The sequence below is a fragment of the Falco punctatus genome (genome assembly GCF_963210335.1).
Source record: "Falco punctatus genome assembly, chromosome: 9".
NCBI lineage: Eukaryota > Metazoa > Chordata > Aves > Falconiformes > Falconidae > Falco > Falco punctatus.
Window position 1 is genome coordinate 11,995,818 of NC_137589.1, and position 20,558 is coordinate 12,016,375.

The 20,558-nt window shown below is 37.9% G+C and overlaps 1 protein-coding gene and 1 long non-coding RNA gene across 5 annotated transcripts in view; one reads left to right on the forward strand and one right to left on the reverse strand.

The window, feature by feature from the left end:
* The window catches only part of NRG3 (neuregulin 3), a 428,187-nt gene that overhangs the window by 152,061 nt on the left and 255,568 nt on the right, over positions 1-20,558 (forward strand). The gene's annotated exons all lie outside the window — the stretch shown is intronic.
* LOC308069170 lies at positions 785-1,342 on the reverse strand. The gene is made up of 2 exons (XR_013930306.1): positions 886-1,342; positions 785-846 (listed from the first exon to the last, which is right to left on the reverse strand). It is a non-coding gene; the product is annotated as an uncharacterized lncRNA (long non-coding RNA).

Here is a 20,558-nt window from a genome sequence, read left to right on the forward strand (position 1 = left end):
CTTAAGTAATGGGGTTTGGGAGTCGCTATGGCACGTTCAGTATTTTGTCAAATCAACCTGCAGAGTGGCAGCCTGTGCAATACGAGGCTGTTAAAGGGTTAAGCAAAGCAGTGCGGGAAGGGAGGATTCATAATACATTTGCTATGTCCCTTCTTGAAGTGATGGCAGAGCCTTATACACTCACACTGCATGATTGAAGTTACTGCTTTGTATGGTACTAACTGATACAGTATATGATGTGGTTATTTGATTTTTGTGAGCTATGTGTAGTGGCCTTGATTGAAAACATTAATCGGGGAATTGCTGTTAACTATGAGCAGTTGGCTGGAGAAAATAATTGTGTCGATTCTGTGACTCAGGCAAGGTATCCCAGGAACAACTGTTTGCAAATGAATGAGATGGCTATTAAGGCAGTCAGGATGTGGGAGTCTTGCCACAGTCTTGCAGGGTCCTAGAGAGTCACTAACTTTAATACTAACTTGATTGATTGGCTTCAGAATATTTTGCAACAAGTCGAACATCAGGAAGCTCAAGGGTTGCTTTTAAAACAACTAGCTGTGATAATGCCAATGAAAATTGTAAATGGGCAACTTTCACAATCGCAACCCCAACATGTGTCAAATGATTGTAACGCAGAACTCACAGCAGACTGTAATTCTCAGGCTGAGTTCTGGAATGCAGCATAACAGATTTTTGCTTCTCTAATCTCTTCTGTAAGAATAGTACACGCTCTTAACTTGCTTAGTAAATTAGGCTGCTAGCTTGCTAAACAAAGCAATACTACAAATACTTTTTTTTTTTTTTTCTGGCTTATTAACAGATGTTGATTCTGTCCATCATATGTTGCTACAGAACCGAGTTGCTATTGATTTTTATTATTAGCACAGGGACACAAGTGGGAAGACTTTGATAGGATGTGTTACGTGAATCTGAGTGACCACTGTGAATTAATTTACAAAAGTATATAAAACTCAAAAGCCTTAAAACAAAGATCTGCAACAGAGCCAGGGGCGGGATGCCTTTGGTCTCTTCTCAAGGCTGGGAAACTTTGGGCCATGACTCAAAAGTGTTACAGGATTTATTATAATTATCTTTAACCACCTTAGTGATGTTTGCCTTATGTCTCCCATACTTTTTTTTTTCTGTAGTCAGTGTTTAGTTGATTGTAACATAAAGCAGGTCATGGTCACCCAGCTACACACCCCCTTTGCCTCCTTGCAATTAACAAGCAAAAAAGGGGAGGATAGAGAGTGTCTGAAGAGAGAGATAGGAGAGGAAACTGGAGAATATTTTGACCTAACAAGAGATGAGAGAACAGCTAGGTATTGTGCAGGAGAATAGGAAAGATAAACATGGTTATCTAGTGTTTTAATAGGTGTCTGCATGCTTGTAGTGATATTTATCTACTACAGCTATGTAACTACATGAATGATTTCTGCCCTGAGCCTGGTGGAGCATACAGCTGCGGTTTGTGTCCCGGCTCAGAGATGTAAATAGGGGCTTCTCTGTTATGGTAAAAGTGTTTCTCTTTGCATAAAAAAGAGAGGGAATGAAGGGAATGACCCCAGAGGTATGTTCAGAGAAGGCATGCTATGTTTTGAACTTTTTGACTGAACCAGTTCTTGTTTGGTGTGCCCTTCCACCTATGTATAATGTTAATCCAAAAGATTATGATATTGTTTACACTTTTAATGTCGTTAATTGTCTTTCTGTAGATGCTAATGTAGTAGGAGGCTGTGATGGGAACGTGTCGCAGTGGGTCTTCTCTTATCCAGAGTAACAGCAGGGAAAGCATTAAAGAGTTAAATCACCTTGTTTGGTAGGCAGTTAAGAATGTGAGTCAAAATTGCCACTGCTTTTTGTTGTTGGTTCAGGGACATGGCTGTGAGGATTTTGATGGTATGTGCTGCGTGGATTTTAGGCGCCCCATTGCAGCAAGATGTTATCAAAATCTGAGAATATTTCAGCCTTTTTTGGCATCCATTCACTCAATCGGCAGTATTGTTTGTTTGCTATTACCTTGGTTGCTGTCATGTTTGCAAGGGCCCTGCAGAACATGGCAAACCTGGTACTAGCTGTTCAAAAACAAAAAGGGGAAATTGTAAAATTGCACGGAACAGAGACAGTGGATTATTTTGACATTGATAATATGTCTTGCTTTTTTATTTGTTCTATTACTTATACCTTGTTTTTACTCGTTCGGTTTCAAAGGTTCTTTTTTGTGCAACAGGAAGGGGGAGATGCAGGAGCGGTCTGCAAACTGGGACCATGCGCGGCAATCAGTTAGCTGAGGGGAGTGCTCGAGCTTGTCTAGACAACAATTAACATGATGAGGCATGTTTGCAGAGCACAGGGGGGTGGGAGATGGATGGCGCCAAGGATGGCGCCAAAGAAAGGTAACACCTTGCTGTTAATTGCTGGTAGTTAACCACCAATCAGGGATTGCCTAGTATGCAAGGCTTAGCTTCAAGAACCAATCTGTTTAAAACGCGCACCTTCTGAAAGTCTATAAAAACGCGTGCTTCTGTATAATAAATTGACATTTGCTTGCATCAAGCTGCGTCCCGTCTCTTCATTCGCCGCAAGACAGCAGATCTCGAATGGTTCAGGTATTGGTTTATTTCCTAGCTCTGCTATAAACACTGTGTCACATCCAGTGAGTCATTAAGTTTCTCTGTAGTTCACTTCTATTTCTGTTGAAGGTTAATAACGATTCTTTTTTCCTCTTTAGTTTGATGTAGGTTGTTTGTTTTTTTTTTTTTTCAGGAGAAGGTCTGTCTCAGTGTACTTTCTTTAAGAAAGGGGAGAAAAACCCCAACAAACTGGCTTTTTGTTGTGATTCCCTGTTAATTGTACTGGAGGTTGCCAGAAGCTGCTGTCACTGCTGTACATGGAGTGGTCCAAGTAAGAGCTTGGCTGGAACCTCCTGTTCAAAAGTAATCCTGTTTGAGGAAAAAAGGCACTTCTGGAAAACTGTTCTTCCAAAAATACAAAAATAGGCTAAACTCCCCCCCCCTCTTAACTTTGGGCTGCTTTGTGTCATGAACATTATTGAGACATTAGAGATGTTAATTCCCCATGCCCCCCCCCCCCCCTTTTTTTTTTTTTCTTCAAATGCCTCTGGGGTGGCAGAAGCTTAGCCTTGAGTTTGTAGGGACAGAAATCTCTGTAAAAGATGTGCTCAAAGATCAAATTCTGTCTTTACCGTTTGGAAGGCTTTTTATAGAACTATGGGCAAAATGAAGATGGAGAAAACAGGAAATTGATGCTACTTACATTTGTTCATATTTTTCTAGACAGACTTGGGCTGAAAAGAATGATTTTTCTTTTCATATGCTTTACACCCCCTTCGTAGTCCTGTAGTGTATCAGTCAATGAGGCCAAGGAGCTGTGATAATACAGACATTTATTCAAGATGGTTTTCCCCCAGTGAATGTCTAACTAAACTTGCATCTAGTAGAATAAAATTTTCTCTGGTGCTACCTATACAGAGCTATGCCTTCTCTAGTTAAATTAAAACAAGCCCAGCATGTTAACTATTATCAACAGTGTTTTATAAACATTGCTTGAATAGGAAAGTTTAGATCATGACAAATGAACCCAGAGACAAACAGTAGATCTCAGAATGTTTCATATCATTAGAAAGATTTAAGATCATTAACTAATACGCTGAAGTCTTTAAGATACCATGTTTATTGTTTGGATTGAAAGTAATGAAGTAGCTTTTTGTTGTATGTCTGGGTTTTGGGGGTTTTTTTCCTAGTACCTCTATGTCAACTTGTAGTCTTTGAAATACAAACATTGCCAGAGGTCCACAGAGCTCTGGGTTGGGAGGTGTTAAATGTTATAGTTTTAAAATGCTAGCAGAAGCACAGAATAATTATTTAGTCTTCCTTACGTTATTGCCTCTTCCCAGTTAAAATGGAAATGAGATGCCAAAGTTGTTTACCAGTGATCCCCCCTGTAAATCTTAGCCCAAGCAACTGATGTGTTCATAAGCAAGCAAGCCAGAGTGCATATATGTAATTGTATGCATGCATACATACGTGAGATTTAAACTTCATTAAAATCCAAGTGAATTATTATCAGACTTACAACTTTAGTTTAGCAAGCACAAATCCTGCAAATGACTGTTATAAGTTATTAGTGATGGCACTTGTATGGCTCCATAAACGATCAGACTTAGATAGGAGCACCCACCAGTCTAAACTTTCACACTGCTGCAAACAAACAATATGTAGTATTAGCTCTGGCATTTGTTCTTGTGAAAATGCTGTGTAACGGTGTTTGTGTGTGTATAGATTTCTGTATGCCATAATTATATGGGAAGGAGACTCTATAACAAGTGTAAAACAATGAAGGATAGCTTGCAGAATAACACACCTCCAGTTCAGAATGGAATCGGGAGTTGCATGGGTGTCTGTCAACAAGTCCAGAAGAAAGCAATATGGAAGTTGTGAAATTAAAGAATGAGAGGGAGATTATACATCCTTTTGTGGGTCTGCAGGAGAAAATGAGGATGATGTGGGGTTTTTTTGTTTTATTCATTAATATGCCATAATTATGAATATGGCACTAAAAGCTTAGACGTTTGAAATTACTGCATGCGTAATTATTCAATTATAAATCCATTATTAAAGGCCATATATAAGGACAATGGAAATAATAATGGGAGAGGATGACTACGTAAGTAGTTCTCTACTGATTGTAAACCTTTACAAGTGTTGTGGTTGTCTCCTGAAACTGAGGAGACAGATTTCCTACGAGTAAATCTTGATTTCCTGCATATTTTGACGTACTCTGCACTGCTGTGGTGCTAGACAAATAATATCAAATATAGCTCACAGCAACATGGAGAATATTAACATCTACAGTGTGACTTTTAACTGTTCTTGGTTTTAGGGCAGATTCTGTCCTGGATTTTGCTGTACTCTGATTTTTAGGATATCTCAGAATGCTAAACCCTCAACCCTTGAAAGCTCTTGCTATGTAAAATGTGTCCCAGTTAGGAAAACTGATAAAATTACTGATCTTCAGATTTCCGCTGGCATTTCAAGGAATGTTCAAAGTACAGAGCCTTTGAAATAATGCCAGAATCTGAATTGCTTCCTGATCTGGTCCCAGTTTATTCATCTGTCTAATTCTATGAAGAGATGGGAGGGTCCATATACTATGTACATTATGCCTTCCGTGCTGAAGAGGGAGAAAAGGGAATAGCGAAGAGATGGTTGCTGGAGTTGTAAGCCATGCGGGGGTGGACGGAGGGTGGTGCTTCAGTTCTTAATTACAATTCATTAAAAATTAAGCTTCACCCTGAGAGAGAAATGTGATGAGTCCTTTCTGAGCACTAAAATAGGGCAGCAAAAACTTGCATGCAAAAGCAAATCTTTGTAGGACTGAAGTTCAGATTTTTTTCCAAAATGTCATGAACATGGCTGCAGCTGTGAGAAGGCTGAATTTTATAAATGTACAAGCTTTCAGCTGTTTGCCTGGTTTTTTGCTCTCCTCAGAAATCTTGCATCTGCTTGATAATGCTGTGATGAAGTGTGAGCCTAGGGAAATCTCCAGAAGTTGTCACGTTGCATTGCTGCATACAGAAGGTACTGCAGGTTCTGAACTGAAAAGTGGTGTATGAAGAAACAGTTCTTAGAGGCACGTTCTCATGATGCATGTGTAATTGTGTTGTCATGGAAAAATACAGCATCAGTGATCTGTTTATTTTCTGACACAATCATTTACAACACTAATTGGCAGTGTTTAAGTTAATTATGAATGCAAAGATCTTTAAAATGTTTCTTGGAACATATCAACTATTAGCCATACTTGGAGATTAATCTGAGTAGCCGTGATGTATGCATCATGGACAGGCAGATCTGCAGGCTTTTTTGATGCCTGCTGAGACTTTGTCCAGCCCTTAAAGATGTCTGAAAAGCTTAATTTTTTTCCATGCTGGCTTTTGGTGATTCTATAAACTTTTCATTGTTAAATATTCAGTTCAGGTGTGATTCAGATCTTGGTACTCAAAAGCTACTTCCTTCTGACCTACCTTTGATATACCCCTAAAATGTGCAGAGATTTTTCAGTGATATCCATATCTCGTGTGTACTCTGTACATAAGTCTACTGGCCTTTATGATTAAGTGCATGGCAGGGTGTACAGCTCCTTTGGTGTTGGATACTGAATTCCAACAGCTCATCTGCACTGACAGGGTTTGCAGATACTGATGTGCTCTGTGTCATGCCTTTCTATCTGCTACCTCAAACAAACTCTACATGCAGTGTATGCACAAATGGGGAAAGTTGGATAATAAAGACTGAGGATGATCATTTTTTCTTTGAAGTCCTTGTCATCTAGTCAGAAGGGAATTAGCTAGCAGGAACTATTATCTTGGATGTCTGACATTACTAAGGCAATAGTATAAGAAAATACATAAATCTACTGAATAATCATGAAACATACTCAGCCAGAGAAAATAGAAAGAAAATAGAGTAGCTGGCAAATGGAGAGATACAAGCTGCCAAAAGGGATGCAAAACATTAATTCCACCATCTCAGGATTGATTTTTTAAAAAAAAAAAAAATATTTATTTTTAGAGCCACCAGATGCTAGCCACATTGCTCATGCAAGCTAGATAATCTGAAAATTGTTCTAGCCTACTCCAACTTCCAGTGCCCCGCAGAGGCTGTTGCAGCAAAAATGAGATCAGCTTGGAAGAAAGACATTCTGACTCTACCCTTCTAGATAGGGACATATGTGTCTCTTATACATGCCAGTGGCTGTTCAAGGAGGCTGGCATGGGAACTGTTTAAACAACTCTTGCAGTAATGAAGCTTTTTCCTATGCAAAAGATGGCTCATTCAATCCAACACACTACTGAAGCTAAAGATTTTCACTTGCTTATATGCCAGAGAACTTCTGATTGTGTGCTCTGATTCCCCATACCCCCAAGTTTTCCAAGCTTTTGCTCAAGTTTTAATTAGGTCCAAACCATCACATGTCGTCTGCTGTTTCTGAGTGCATTCAATCTAAATTTACTGTTGGCAAAACCAAACTGAACGCTGAGGCAATGCAAAAATAACTCTTAAAAAAAAAAAAAAAAAAATCAGTAGAATCCCAGATTCACAATGAAACACCCTGTAATTTCAAGCTGAATGAGCATTTCCAAACCAGGCTTAGGTGTTAAAAGGACTTTTTCCCTTTTTAACAAGTGATTTTGGTAACCTTGGTTTCATATTGGATTGGCTTCATAGGCAAGTCTAACTAGAGAGAAAGCAGTGATATACTTTATTTGCTTTAAACTGGGGTATAAGTGGAAGCGTCAACTGATTTGTGAAATTATATTTGTATATGGATATAAGTGGAAAAAATCTGTAAATAAATACTGGATTCCTAAATATATACCTGCTATTTAAAAATAATGTAGTCTACTATTCGATTGATTTATACTTCTGCAGTCTTGAGGTATTCAAGTTATGTCTCTGCTATGTAAAAGGTAGGCTTACATAGAGATTTTAGGCATTTTTAAAATTTTATTTTAATTCTCAATGTTTCTTTCCTGAAGAGTCCTGTTTGTGTGAGCAGGTTTTCTTTGGGCATCCTGAATTTTCACTGTTTTTTGTTTTTTTCCTTATTTTCATTCTGCTTTCTCCTATTTTATGTTGCTTTTAAAACTTGCTGCCCCGTGTCTTATAAATTTGGAGAAATTACGCATTAGCATCTGATTACTTTTTTTCTTCTTCCTCCCTTCTTTTCCTACCCTCTCATTCTGTGCTATTCATGTTATCCTTGGTCAGAATTTGTACAAATAAAGTATTTGTTGCCTCGGGAAGACTTACATAGGAGAACAGTAGGGCAGATGGTTTGTAAAGGAATTATTCTTCATGTTTCCTTGGGAATGGCTGAGAATCAAATGCATCTTGGTTCGTGCAGGCATTTGTCTCTTGTCTCTCCCAGTTGAGCACTAAGCTTGAACCTGTATGATCTAGGTGATGCATTGCTGTGAAGAACCACACTGTTTGAATCTACTTTCTCCATTATTTAAAACTTCAGATATTTAAGTGTCTCCATGTGTGACCTCAGCAACATTATTTGAGAATTATTTAAAGAACAGCATGGCTGGGGAAACAAAGTAAAAAATTATTCGTTGGAAGAGGAGGGAGAGAAATACTGTAATAGCAAGTATTTGTGTCTGGAGTTATTGCCACAAAGTTGACATGGGATGCTATTGGAGGAATTGATTAGTTAGGGTTCATCTCCTGTGAACTTCTGTCAATGATTACTGAAGTATTTTGGAACCAGCTTATTTGATTTATCAGCTGACTTATTTTTTTTTCTTGGCCTTTTCCACACTTCCAAGAGTAGCAGTTGTGCTCTCCAGAGGGGATACTACTAGGGTTTTTGCTACTGCTGCCAAAAATATTCTGGCACAAAATTGCTGTCTGAGTCAGCTTTGTAACATGACAGATTCAGAGACAGCTGCAGCAATGATACGTTAGCTGCCTATTGGGCAGCTTCCAAGTAGACAATAAATCTCCTACTAGTTATAAAATGTCATTAAAAATAGACTAACACAATAGATGATTGCAAAATATTGTGCTTGCTTTTCTGGTTAGCAGGTTGAAAGATGTGTAAGTGATGTAAGTTACAACAGTTATTCCATCATAGCTACATATGTTGTATATATTAGCATTAAAGAAGAATTAGAGACCATCAAAAGAGGGTGGTGCACTTTTTCTGTTACCTTTTGTTATTCAGCTGTTAATTGCTCACATTGTATGCTCATATTTTAGTGATCACAGCTGTTGCTTCTGTCTGTGTTTTTCTCCAGTGTGGTGGCACTAGAGTAGTTGAATACAATGCATTTTCCAATGGAGAGATTGTGAAATGGAATTAGGTTTCCATTGGAGGTTTCCAGAACAGGACTTGTGTTGCTATTCTCCTGTAGTTCTATGAGCATTGTTAATGCTGCAGTTTTTAAGTTAAACTACTAGTTTAATTTGCTTTTTCTTTACTGTACTAATATTTTTAGTCAACCAGAGCCTGCAGTCCTACTTTTTTCTGTCTAATTATATTCCATTTCTGTGCCCCAGCCTACATTTAATTTGCACAGAAGTGGAAATGAAGTTGTCAGTGCCATCCTGCAACTACTCTCCTCCCCCTTACTTCAGCTATATCAGATGCCAACACTGCTGATTTGTTGAACCTCAAGCTGTTTTGTTTAGCAGTGGAAAGCTTACTGCTTTGCAACCATCAAACTGGTACAGTGAGACACAAAGCGCTTGTGATATTACCCAAATTTCTCATGGGTAAAGGTAGGAGATAATAATTTCAATTATATACTGAATTAATCTGTGTAGTAAAACAAGGATGCAACTTCAATATGTGAAATCTCATGTTCTGTACTAGCACTGGTAGATGCCTAGGTTACTGTGTATTTGATGCAGGAGTGTAGGACAGCTGAGGAATACTTTTGTTTTCTACTTCGAGGCTAGTTTCTTGCAAAGACAGTTTTACTGAAAGATGCTCGCTACAATTCTTCTTAGTCTGTATTATCTAAACCTATTAATTGCAGAGTGGAGAGGGTGAGACTGTATCTTAGTGTTTCTTGGAGTGAGAAGAGAAGCTGCTACAGATACTTCATTCCTCTTCTTTCCTAATACAAAGTAGGGGAAAACAGTGCAAATTTGTTGATTTTAACATGGACTTTACCGTTTTTGACATGCAAGTAGTGGTCTCTTTGTCATACTGTTTTCATTGTAACTTTAGCGTGAATAAATACTAGAGGTTTCTGTAGCATTGGAATTTATACTGTTAGAAGCCCACCCTGTAGACCCTGTGTTTTCTGAGTTTGTGTAACACTGGAGAGAAAAACTGGCTATTTGTTTTTCCCTCAATTACACTTCTTTTTCAGGTACAAGAAATGAAAGTTGGGGTTTTAAACTTTAATTAAAAAATACATAATATAATTCCTCAAAAATATTACAAAGGGGGGAAGGCAAAGCATAAGACCTACAAAATTTATTTAGTCATGAATGAATAGAAAATTAACCTGAATGGGTTTAAGAACTTTAAAATTCTAGTTAGTATTACTTCTCAGGGACATTTTTTCTTCTTGATCTTCAGTAGAGTTAAGTAATTACTGGAATGTTCTTAATCATAGCTTCCACAACTATCTTGTTGAATGATGCATTATAAAGGCTGACTCTGTTATCTAAAACCAAAAAATCAAAAATTGTACTGAAACAAGAAGATTATACTGTAAAAAGCTGAGAGAGTATATTTTACTGCATAGCACTTTTTTTTTTAAGTCGGTGAATAAATGCAGACTTAGATTTATTCGTATATATGAATATATATTTATATAATATATAAATTCATATATGCTTGATAATGCTTGAGTGCTTTGTGTGCTTCTGGTGCTTCGATCTCAGGAGCTAGCAGAACTTGAAAGATGCACAGAAGAGGTATAAGAATGACTTATGAGTTTACTAGCTTGTTGTCACTGTTGAAAGATTGAATTAGATTTCCTCTCCTGATAATTGTGGCAGGATATAGCTGCTGTAGAGATTACTAAATGTGGTAGGCAAATAAGTTAGACTTCCTTTTGGTAGCTAGCTTTTGTATTAATTGAGTTTGTAATACTTTATAGTCTTCTCAGCCGCATTATATAAAAGAGCTGTGTGCATGTTTCTTTTGCCTGCCAGTCAGCAGTGCTGTAAACAACCTGCACTCTAGGAAGAAAATATATTTTAGTTTTTAACATAACATCAACATTAATGAATTAACCTGAAATGGGAAATGCAGATTTTACCTAATAATTACATCTTATGAAACTTGCTAATCAAGCACTGAATCGATAAGATATGAGACTTGTGCTACTTTATTCATGGTATGCTGACAGCTTATAAAATTAGAACGATAGAGCACATTGGATGTAGAGAGCGTGCTTCCAAATGCAACTTTACAGAGCACTGTGACTTGTGGAAACAAGTGACGAACAGGAGACCTGACTGAATGCTGTTCATAGTGTTCATGGTCCCGAGATATCGGAGTGCATTATACTGTGTCTCTACAAAAGTATCTTTCCTTATAGTTGCAAACTCCATGTTATCTCTTCCCTTTGCTTTTTTGTTCATGGTTAGCAAAACTATACATATATTGGTTTATTGCACAAAGGCTGTTTCTCCTTTAAGAGTAAAAGCCAAGCCAAGAATTAACAACTATTTAAAACCCCTTTTCTGCCAACATAATAGTCTCGACTGTAGAGAATTTAGAAGAAAAATATGTCTCTGTTATTAGACAATAACTTTGATTTGAATCACAGATATTGAACACATAATTTTGTTTGTTATATCTAAGACCAAAGGGAGATGCAGCTAAACCTGATATGAATGCAAGTGAAAGGCTAAGAATTTATGAAACAGAAGAGGATAACATTTATATTAATCTGTGAAATATCAAAACATTATGATTATTTTTTAATATTAGATATGATACCCTAGACACCTCTAGTCAAGTTCAGACCTAACTCAAGTTCTGTTGATTGAAGTCTAGTTTCTGAAGTTGTAGATTGCCCACATAAACCTTATCATTAGATTTTTCCTTACCACAGTTCACTGATGCTTTGCTATGCTGAGGCACTGTGAATATAAATTATATATCTAACTAGGCTAGCATTTTCTAATGCAAGTATAGAGTTGAGCAGTTTACTGTTGTATACCGCTAGTAAGGTCAAGGGGATTTGCAACACATGTAATTCTCTCGATGCTGCGTTAGAAACAGATGGAAAAGTGTTCTCCTTACCTAAGAAAAAGAACAAGAGAAATCTTGTGGGGTAAGCTTGTACACAGGAACAGAGCACTACAGAATAAACTGTTGCAAAGACGCTTTACGTTCTCGCGCCTATCCTCTTTCTGTTCTTGAAGACTGAAATAAAAGAATCAAGGTGAGGAAATGAGATTAAAAAAATAAAATGTAATGTAGGATATATGGGTTTCTTTATGAAAGGAAGTGCTGAGAATAATGTTAATGCTTCATAGCCTGACTTTGCATGTCCGCACCACAAGGATGTCAAAATGATAAATGCAGTAGTGAATAAATTTTAGATTGCATGCCTTAGAAATATGTCCAAGCTTAGAGTTAAAATTGCATTTCTTATTTCCATAATTTCTGTTCAATGCGTTATTTGACCTATTTCAGCTCCTTGGAGAAAGAGCGTTATACTGCCAGTCAAACAACTACTCATAGCTTCTTGATAATTAATATTTTTACATTGCAATGTGAAGTGTTTCCCTATATAACTAGTATAATCCTTTTATTCCATTAGGTATCTATTTTTTAGCCTACAGTACTTTGTCAGTGACTGGAAGAAGTGATTTATTAAATGTTAAAAACATAGTACTGGATAATTCCTGTACAACATTAAAGAAATTGTAAATGATCCAGAAGAACTATAAACTATAGAAGCATAGAACAGCTCAGACTGAAAGAGACCTCAAAAGATCATCTGGTGTAACCTTTCACGGAAAAGAGAGCCTAAATGAGTTTATCTAGCAGCCTGTCCAGTCGTGTCTGGAAACATCCAGTGATGGGGTCTCCAACCACATCGCTGGGGAGGTTGTTTCAGTGATTAATTATTTTTGGATTTTTTTTAAAGAAAAATTGCCTTTTCTACACCAAGATGAAACCTCTCCCCCTTGCCCCTTGTCTTCTCCATGTGGCTCCTTGTGAAGAACAAGTCTCAATCCTCTTTGTAGCTGCCATTTAAGTATTGGAAAATGGTGATGAGTTCCCCCTGAGCCTTCTCTTCTCTAGGGAGAAAGGACCCAACTCTTTCAGCCTTTCTTCTAAGGCAGGTTCTCCAGTCTTTTGAACATCTTCATGGCCTTACTTCGGACTCTCCATCTGTCCTTGTTCCCTTTTAAATATGGGGATGAGAACTGGACACAGTATCCAGGTGCAGCCTCGCAAGCACTGGGTGCAACGATCACATCTCTTTCTCTGCTAGCAATGCCCCTGCACGGGCAGCCCAGGGTCTGATTTGCCTCCATGGCCACAGCAGCGTGCCTCTGATGTACCTTCAGCTTGCTGTCCACCAGGACCCCTGGGTGCCTTTCAGCAAGGCTGTTCTCCAGCCACACATCCTGGCCTGTACTGGGCTCGTGGTTTATGTCATCCCAGGTGCCAGTGCTCTGCACTTGTCTCTGTTAAACTTCACACAGTTCTTGCCTCCCTGCTCTTCCAGCCTGTCCCTGTAAGGTGGCTCTCCCTTCTGTCTCATCCACCTCACCGCCCAGTTTAGCGTCATTGTGCTCTCAGATCCCACCTCCCCAGGTCGTTTATGATGTTGAGCAGCGCGGGGCCTGGTGTCAATGCTGGGGACCCCACATGTGAGGGGCTGCCAGCCTGAGTGGGAGCTGCTGGTTGCCACCCTGCCGCCCACTCCCTGCTCGCCTCACGGACCGCCCGCCCAGGGAGCCTGGCAGGAGGCTGCAGGGAGCCATGTCCCACGCTGTGATGAAGCCCACGTAAACAAGGCCCACTGCTCTCCCCTCGCTGACTGAACATGTTACTTCATTGTTACCAGGCATGAGTTGCCCTTGGGAAACGTGTGGTGGCTTTTCCCACTAGTCTGCTCCATGTTTTGGTTTGTGACAGTTCCTAGGAGGCCTGGCTCCATTACTTTCCCAGAGACTGGAGTAAGATTAATGGGACTGTATTTTCCTGGGCCCTCTTTTTAGCCATTCTTGTAGATAGGTGTGACGCTGATCACCAGAACTTTTTAAAGATTATAGGCAGTGGCCTGGCAAAGGCCACAGACCAGCCCTTCCTCCACAGCTGGTGGGTCAACACACTGTTGTTGATGGTGCTTGATCTTGTGACCCCGAGGTCCAGCTGTGCTGGTAAGGATGGAGGCAAAGAAGGGATGGAGAACCTTGGCCTTGTCAGGATTGTTAGTGGCTGGTTTCTTTAAATTTCCAAATATATTGGATGTGAAAGTGTAAAGATATGAAAATCTTCACTTTAAAATTATTTACAAGGAGCTCCAAGCAAATCCAGGTAAAGTGATGCTCCTTCCTAGACAGTGAGATTTAATTGTCCTGAGATCACTAGGTTCTGAGCACAAAAAGTAAAGGAACATGATTTTGATTTGTTTACGGCAACATTATTACTATTCTTAATAAATAATGACTAGTCATTGCTTGAAACTAAGATTTTCTTCAGTAGCCAAACTGAGCCAAAAATATCTAATCATAAACTTCCTGATGTTCTCTACTTTAGATTTGATACATTAGGTTTTGTGTGACTATTTTTTTCTTAGTTATTTCATTTTAATTGCAGACCACTGGTGGTTCCAAAGATGTAGTGTGTTACACTTGCTTTATTCTAGCATCTTTTAACCTATGCAGAATTTTTCTTCAAGTCGTTTCTTTTTTCTCTAAGTTTTGATTGCAACCCTAGAAACCTCTTTTTCCCCTTTCTAGCTCGTCTGTCTGTCTTCCCCCCCTTCTAGCTCTCTCTAACTTATTTTGCTTTTGTGCTGCAAAGTCACTTAATTTAACTGTATTTCAGTTTCTCCTTGTATTGGGGACTATTTCTTAGAGCTATTTCCTCATTCCCAAAAGGGTGTTTCTTTTGGTGCCATCCAGTCTCAAGGGGTATTGGTGACCCCAGTGATGTCTGTATACTGAGGTGGGAGGGACTGCTAGTGGTCAAAGGAGAGAGAAGCCGTGGTATAGGTGATGGATCCATTTTTGGCACCATCTCGAGTACGCTGCTCTTTCACTGAGTTCCTCTATGAATTTTTTAGATCAATTAATGGGAAGTTCTATCAAAAGACACCTGAATGCATGTCTGATTGGCAAAAGCACTCTGCCCCTAGAGTGCCCATCAGAACTGTCACGACTCAATTTTCAAAATAACTCTTCACATTGAAAGCTCAAACCTTTTAGAGTTTTAGTCACTCCTGTGTCTTTGGCACCTAGGTGTTGAACTTCTGAAAAACCCTGGCCTTTTGTGTCTCGTGGGCTCTCTGCTGAGTCATCTCCCATTTGTTCAGCTCTCGCTGATTTCAGTTTGAGCTGTACAGGAGAATGCACCCTCTGATGTGCAATTCTGCACATGTATAGATTAATGCCATTGGTGTTCAGGGTTCAATATGTAAGTTCTGACAGATGTGATTAGATAATGCATTCTGGAGGGGTGCTAGCCTTATCTGGTTTTCTGCTTTTGAGTTTCAGTTGCAAGATACCATTAGGTGGGTGGGGGTTTTTGTGCATTGTTTTTAGAAACAGTGCTTGCTTGACTTGTTTTTAAGTCACGAAATACGTACTTCAGTACATAAGAGTTTTGCAGTAAGCAAACAGCTGTCTAATAGCATGTGATATTTTGCTATTAATGCACTAGTAGCTTGAAAATCCTATAACACATTTTTCAAGATATGGATTAGTACTTGTGTGTCATCTTTTCAAACTGATAAAGCATTTGGAAAATGTGAGAAACATTTATGGAACAAGTTCATATTTTAAGTACTAATTTTGGAGTCAGGTCACACTTCAAGCACTAATTTTAGTGACTGACAGGGAGTGTGTGCTGATTTTTTTGAGAGATGACTGTCTCTAATTTTGTGTACATTTCTGGAGCTAGAGCTGTTGTTTCTGTGCAGTTGTGGATGTGATGCTGTGTTCTGGTGATACAGGGAGAAAAGCAGTCTGATTCAGGATGTGATTGGTTGTACCTACAGAGAAATGTTTTGTAGGAAAGTGCTTGTTGAGTTAATATCACATGAGCTTTCTTATATAATCCTATGAATTAAATACCCCCCCCCCCCCCCCCCCCCATATTCAGATCATCTCTCACTGATAATAATTTCATCTACCTCCACAATCTCACTGGGAAGCCAGCTAGTGTTTTGATGTATCTGCTGCTTTATCAGTTTGTTGCTAAATTTTCCTGATTTGTTCAATTGAATCTGAAGGATAATAGAAAAGCTACAAGTACTCCCATATCTATAGCACATTTTTGCTTTATATCACAATGCAATCAAAGCCTTTAAAGTGTTATTGGATTAAATAAAATTTTGTCTGGCACAAAATGGCTAAGGGGTAGCTGCTTGAATAATCAGCATTCAGCACTTGATTGCTAGCTAATACAAAACTGTCTCTGTAAATGTAGTATTTTCCATATTTTCGTTGGTTTGGGTTTTAATCACAGATAAATCCATGCAAACAGTTCAAGTACATTTAGAACAAGAATCCTGTTATGATTTTAAAAAATAACATTTTAATTTATAGATATTTTTAGGTTTTTACTCATAATTTATTACTAGAATTAATAAATTCAATTATCCCAGCAGTCTCCCGTGGCTGATGCCAACTGGTGTTCAGCTAGCAGTAACGTGAAGATCTCTACTTTGCTTTAAAAATGAGTGTCTTGAATGTTTACTGTACAAATATCAACAACTTAAGAAAGAGTCACCGTCAGCCTAGGCTAATTCATAGCAAACATTTGCAAGTAATATTTAAGGATTCCATTCCTTCTCCCTTAATAAATATCTTGCTAAGGCTTGATATCTTTTCCCCTTACCTAACTTTTGTTTACTTCCAAAAGCACAGGAATAAAAATTTTAGGTTATATGTAAATAGGTTTGTATGTGGGCTTATATATAAAATTTAGGTTTTAAGATTCAGGGTATTGTGAGTAAGCAAGGTAATGTATAAACTGCTCTGCGTGTATTTTTAATTTTTGCAAGTCCCTTTCTAGAAGGGCTCCCATGTAATCTGAAAATATAAGAAGCGCCACGGGATTCTCTAAGAACTGCAGGGAACCCTTGTTACACTAAGTCATTGTAAATATTTTGCCATTGACTTCAATGAACATAAAATTTAACTCTGTATATGCTATTAAATGACCTTTTATGTTTCCTTCTTTATAGAATGCGATAGAGATAAAATATATTGGAAAAAAGATTGGATTTTTTTGAGAAGGGTTTTTTGTTGGGCATTTTGGTTTGGTTTTTTTTTTGGTAACTGGAGCTGCATTGAGAGAGCAAGTCCAGTTGTTTGTAATTGGCTTTTTTGTAGTGCATTTAAAAATGGGATCAGTGATTTAAAATCAGCATGTCACTTTTATGGTGGTTCTCAGAGAAATGATCAATTATAAATGAATAACAAGATAAAGGAAAAAGTAATTTGCATGTTGATACTGAATCTATAAAGCTGGTAATACCCAGCAGTAGTCAAAATATACAGTATTGTTAAAAAGTCTTTCAGTGTATGAGCTCTGGCTTTAAACCAAACGTGAGGTCTTAAAAATACCTCCTTGGGAATGCACTAGGTAGTTGCCGTGCCTGTGTTAATAAGTGAATGTTAATAAGCTACAAAATTTGGATGCTTGTCTACTAGTGGCTTCAGAAGAGTTAAGCAGGGTCTTTTCAACTCTTGTTATCCTAGGTCACTTTTTTCACTCTTTTTACAACAACTAAGGCTATCTATATGGAATAAATGCTTACAGTAATGTATAAGCACTGTATCACTTAAAGCTGGCATGGAAAACTTTTTTTATTGGAGATGTATCCAGTACAGTCTGCTTCTACAGTAAGAATGCTGCTAGAGAGATGTGACGGGTGGTAATGGTTACTGCTGCTGCAGTCTGTGCATGAACAGCTGCCATGAGTGCTGCTGTTTCCCAGGATATTTTAAATCGTACATTCTCTCTTTTCCTGCATTTGGCCTTTGCAATTACAGATATATTAATATCAGAGCATAGTACTGGAAACAATTAATATGGTAGCCTTGAAAGAGGAGATACTATTTATAATACCTATATCATGTCTTGAAGATCATTCAATAAATTAGCTATAATGAGCCATCCTGTGCTGTTATAAACATGATGAAATAGTTTAATGAGACAAGAATACAAAATTGCTAACACTAACTAAGCTTTAGACTTTAAAAAAATAACATCTGAAAATTTTCTACTGTTTTCTTTTTCCCCAACATTCCCAAAGGACTGTTGTTTTTAATCAACTCCATGCTTGTAAGTAAAGGATCTTGAAGCCTTCCTTTGAAATGGGGACTTAATTCTTGTTCATTTGATTAAACAGTGCTGTATGAGACTTAGCAATGGTATACCTACTTCTGGAGTATGGGAATCGTGCATAAAGCTTTGTTGCTCAAGTGAGGCAAGAAAAATAAAGAAAAAATGCCTAGAAATTCTTTACTCTCATTTAGTTGGAAAAAATCCAGCAGAAATCAATAGCTCCCACTGCTTTAGCATGAAACACCTGGACACTTGACAATTAAAAAAAAAAAAAAGACAACTTTAATGGATTATTTGTTATTGCTATTTATGTACTGAATTCAAGGACATCGGAATACTTAAAAGAAGTTCTCTTTTGTTACCTATAAATTTTTGGGTCTGCTACCCCTGTTCAAAGACTAGAAATAAAGTAAAGGGCAGTACCAGTAATTTTGTGAATGCCTGCGATATATCAGTTATAAAAACAGAAACAAAAAAAACCCACAAAAAACTTTACAATGGAATGGTAGATACTTAGCAGGCTTCTGAAGCTATGAAGGACAGTTCCACCATGGAAAAGTCAATTCAGGATTCTGTTAGGAGTCCAAAAAAAAGTGGGAGGTGGGCAAATAAAACAATAGGATTTATTTTTTATTACAAAAAATCAAGAAAGCTGTATAATCTCTACAGTGTTTTCTGTTGTTTCTGTACTTCTGTTTAGAACAAGGTTTTAGGATTTGTTTTTTCAATAATCAATGAAGCTGTAACAGAGTTTGTTTCATCATGAGTGCAATATGAAATAACAGGAGGATTGTAACATTTCAGAAAACTCTGTTTTCTGTGTTTGAGTATATCCAGCAGAAGACACCAAACAGCTCTAGGGATATCCAGGATATCAGTTAGTTACACAGCTTCTGAGCTTTTGAATGTTAGTGAATGACTTTTGTAGCTAAGTCACGTGATTTTTGCAGGCCATGGGACAGCTGTACATAGACATATATTTCCATGTGTGTCAGCCTGGTTAGACTTGCACAAATATTTCCAAGACATAAAAGGCTATAACTTAAAACTGACCTATAATGAGACTATATTTGTGGTTTGCTTTTTAAAAAAAACAAAACAAAAACCCCGCACAAACAAAAAAAAACCCCACAAACCCAAAACCCAACCAAAACAGCAACTCTAAGCAAAATATTATATACTTCTCAGGTTAAGGAGTGGTTTTCAAAGCTGTCATAAGAAGCTGTCAGCATCACTGTTATCCTCAACTGTTGTGCTTTATTTGAAGCACCAGAGACAGAACTGAAAACAGTGGAAGAAAAGCTTGAAATCATGTCCCAGTGGAGAAAATGAAGCATCACAGCTTAATCCTTTTGTTTTGTAAATAAAATAGATGGGGCTTTGAGGGGAAGGTTTTGACTTCAGCTCTGCATAGGCAGAGCACCATGTCACTCCTCTGGAAGGGTTGGAGACTCCAGTCCTGGATGGCTGGCTTGCTGTACTGGCTGGCCATAGTTTGTTAACAATTTATATCAGCAGAGCAGTCTAATTACCTGTGTAATTTCTGTTAGTACTCAAATTAAACTATGCTGTGGCTGTATCTTCAGTGGCACTTTTGCCAGTGTAATACGTCATGTGCTCAGTCTTAGCTCTACTCTGACACAGCTGAATTGGCAAAAGTTCCTGCTGTGGATGTGAGTTAATCTTGAATAATACGGAACAGAGAAGTGATTAAAATAAAACCAAACAAAACCTCTGAAGAATATATTTTGAATCTAAAACTCAAAAATGCTGACCTTGACAAGTTTTGGCGTTAATTATGGTAGAAGAGGAGTATCTTGCACTTCAGACACTGCACTCTGAGAATTCACTACGTCACTGGCTCAAAGACATGCTTTGTGATCCTGTGTGTCTCCTTAGTCTTGCTCTTGTCCTCTGGGGACATCTCTGCTTACTTTGCTCCATATAATGCAACTACTTTCATAAAAGTATTTGCACAGATAGTTTCTTCAGAGGAGGCTGGCAAATGTAAGTGTTCTGTTCTCTAAATCCATATCAAATTGAGCTGCTGCTCATCAAATAGTTTTAGTTACCTTTTGTAATTATGAAAAGTGCTTTCAAATACCATTATCTTCAGTTTTCCTTATTTAAAAGGGATAGAAATATATCCGATTACTGTTTACTTTTTTTGCCTGATCAAATTTTAAATGGCCATTTAATTGCTCCTGTTTAAAACTGGCCTTAAAAGGTAACTGGGCTACTATTTTTCTATCTGAAGATATTTCTGCTATGTAAAACCTGATCATTCTTGGAACGTCAACAGTGATGTGCTGTCACTGTTTGCATTTACAAAGATCTTGTATTGTTTCCAAAATTCAATGTGATACATTTCACTTCAGGATTTGCTTGCAGTTATTAAAAACATAGTAATTTTTTTATAGCCTGCACTTTTTTTGTAAGTATTGCTGTCAGGGGGAAAATGGCAGGACCTTTTATTCTGAATCTGCAAAAGCATTTGAAGGGAAACCATTGAAATTTAT